The sequence below is a fragment of the Cervus elaphus genome, chromosome 1 (genome assembly GCF_910594005.1).
Source record: "Cervus elaphus chromosome 1, mCerEla1.1, whole genome shotgun sequence".
Taxonomy (NCBI): domain Eukaryota; kingdom Metazoa; phylum Chordata; class Mammalia; order Artiodactyla; family Cervidae; genus Cervus; species Cervus elaphus.
In genome coordinates this window covers 94367246-94370423 of record NC_057815.1, presented here as the reverse complement: position 1 = coordinate 94370423, position 3178 = coordinate 94367246, and the positions used below count along the sequence as shown (strand labels likewise).

At 36.8% G+C, this 3178-nt stretch overlaps 1 pseudogene; it reads left to right on the top strand.

The window, feature by feature from the left end:
• The first annotated feature begins 1489 nt into the window (after positions 1-1489).
• On the top strand, positions 1490-2430 carry LOC122700218 (annotated as a pseudogene).
• Positions 2431-3178: the final 748 nt, after the last annotated feature.

Below are 3178 nucleotides of genomic sequence, written 5' to 3'. Positions count from 1 at the left end.
GAAAATAAACTTTCAGATAAATTGAATTATTTGCCCAAACTAGCCCTTTTTATATACCATAAGGAAATTTAATACAGAGATTCTATCTATCATCTATCTTTCTACCTACTTATTATATGTCTTATATGTTTCTTCACAGAAATACAAATATGTCTCACTGCAATCTACTATAGTTTTCTTATTTATACAGCTGTCTAAAATGTGTCAAGCGTGTCAACTGTTTCAGCCTATATCAACTGTGCATAGAACTGTATGGAACTCTGTGTTGGAGTAGCAAGTTCTGTAGATTTTCTGAATTCTGGTTTTAAAATTTTATAATGGATAGTATTTAATTGCATCATAATTTATTATATAATTGGCATATGTATTGTCATATTATTAAATGTAATTTATACATGTCACTGCTGCTGCTGCTGCTGCTAAGTCACTTCAGTCGTGTCCGACTCTGTGCGACCCCACAGACGGCAGCCCACCAGGCTCCACCGTCCCTGGCATTCTCCAGGCAAGAACACTGGAGTGGGTTGCCCTTTCCTTCTCCAATGCATGAAAGTGAAAAGTGAAAGTGAAGTTGCTCAGTCGTGTCCGACTGGTAGCGACCCCATGGACTGCAGCCCACCAGGCTCCTCCGTCCATGGGATTTTCCAGGCAAGAGTACTGGAGTGGGGTGCCATTGCCTTCTCCATACATGTCACTATGTAATTGCAATTATATAAATGACTAGATAGAAATTATAGAAAGTTTATAAGAACAGCACAATAATAGTTTATATATGTAGCCCTCAAATTTATGTCTTAACTTTTTTTTGTCCTATCTATGTTTGTTATCTATTGTATTTCTTGTCTGTATCTATACATCTATATATGTATATATGTATCTATTTATCTATCATCTATCTATAACATCCTGGTTTTTCAACTTTAGTACTATTGATATTTTAGACAGATATGGTGTTTTACAGGATGTTTAGAGGCATCACTGACCTCTAATCATCATATGCTGGTAGCTTCCACATTCCACTTGTAGCAATTAACATGTCCTCTCAATTCTGACAAATGTCCTTTGGTTAGTAGCATAATTTCCAGTTGAGAACCAGCAACTCTCTTTGTCTCTCTCACTATATGTTTTATTGTAGGTAGGAAGATGAAAGTGTTAGTTGCTCAGTCATGTTTGACTCTTTGCAACCCCATGGACTGTAGCCTGCCAGACTCCTCTGTCCTTGGGATTCTCTGGGCCAGAATACTGGGGTGGGTTGCTATTCCCTTCTCCAGGGGATTTTCCCAATTCAGGGATTGAACCCAGATCTCCTGAACTGCAGGCAGATTCTTTACTATCTGAGCCACCAGATGAGTTTGTTTTCAAGTATCCTAAACTGGAAAGTTTAATCTGTTTATGCTAGCTTTGTATAGTGAAACTCTCCCAGGTGATGATACATAGAACCTATGGACTATATTGATGTTTCTACCCAGAATAGGTTCTCTAATAAACCTGAATGGAAACACACAATGGAACAGTGCTAAATGAATTCATCCTTGTGGGAATTACCAACCACCCTGAGATGCAGGCTCCATTGTTTGGGCTCTTCCTCATCATCTACGTGATCTCAGTGGTGGGCAACTTGGGCATGATCATCGTCACCAAGATGGACTCCAAGCTACAGACACCCATGTACTTCTTTCTTAGACACCTCGCTTTTACAGATCTTGGTTATTCAACAACTGTGGGGCCCAAAATGTTGGTAAACTTTGTTGAGGATCAAAATGTAATCTCCTATTACTCTTGTGCTACACAGCTAGCTTTCTTTCTTGTGTTTATTGTTAGCGAAATTTTTATTCTGTCAGCAACGTCTTATGACCGCTATGTGGCCATCTGTAACCCTCTCCTCTACCCAGTCATCATGTCACAAAGAGTGTGCTGGGTGCTAGTAGCGATCCCCTATGTCTACAGCACGTTTGTGTCTCTTCTCGTCACTGTAAAATTATTTAATTTATCCTTCTGTGGCTACAGAGTCATCAGTCATTTCTACTGTGACAGTCTTCCTTTGTTATCTTTGCTCTGCTCAAATGCACATGAAGTAGAAATGATTATTCTGATTTTAGCTGGGTTTGATTTGATTTTCTCTCTTCTGGTAGTTCTTGTGTCTTACCTTCTCATTCTCACATCCATTCTCAGAATGAGCTCTGCTGAAGGTAGGCACAAGGCTTTTTCTACCTGTGGATCCCACTTGACTGTGGTCACAGTGTTCTACAGGACTTTACGTTTATGTATGTGCAACCAGAGTCCAGCCATTCCTTTGACACTGATAAAGTGGCTTCCATATTTTATACTCTCGTTATCCCTATGTTGAATCCCTTAATCTATAGCTTGAGGAATAAAGATGTAAAATGTGCACTACATAGGATGTGGAAAAAATCATGCAACCTTTTTTATTAACATGCAATACAATTTCTATAAACTGGTTATGGACTCTAAATTTTGTTCTATGTGCCTCCAAATTAAGTAGTGAGTATAAATATGTTCAACAATTATTTATAGATTATAATATATATACTAGGCACTTTCTTTTTTTGAGTTCCTGTTTTTTATACTAGGCACTTTCAATTGCTGCAAAGAGATTAATGAAAAAAAAATAGTAAAAAAAAAAATAAATTAAAAAAAATAAATACCTTGAGCACAAAAGACCAATTTTGTACATAAATTAAGTAAATGTTAGGAGACTGTGTTAGGTGGATATAGACAAAGAAATGACTGTCCAGGTTTCTGAATGTTTTCTCATCTTTTGGAATAAAATTACAACATACTGTGTGTCTGTGAGTTTTTTATTTTCTTTTGTTTTTGCCTTCATACTTTTCCCCAATATGTTTCATCTGTGTATTTGAAGTTATCAAGCACATTTATTTTCTCAAATACCCTTATTCTTTACACTGAGATCCCACATTTTTTATCATCAATTCCTCTTATTCCTTATAAGAAATTAACTGAAAATATGTTGCAATTCAGCAATTCATAGGTCCAACTGCAGCCTGATTTTGTCTCAATCCATATATTTTGTTGAAATCAGAGGACATTTAAATCAAGATAAACTTTGGGATCCTTCAGTAGCTCCCAGATTGGTACTTCTTGTTCTCTCAAGTGGTAATTCTTTCTTTATAACTGGTAGTTTGATTGAAGGGGTAGTAAA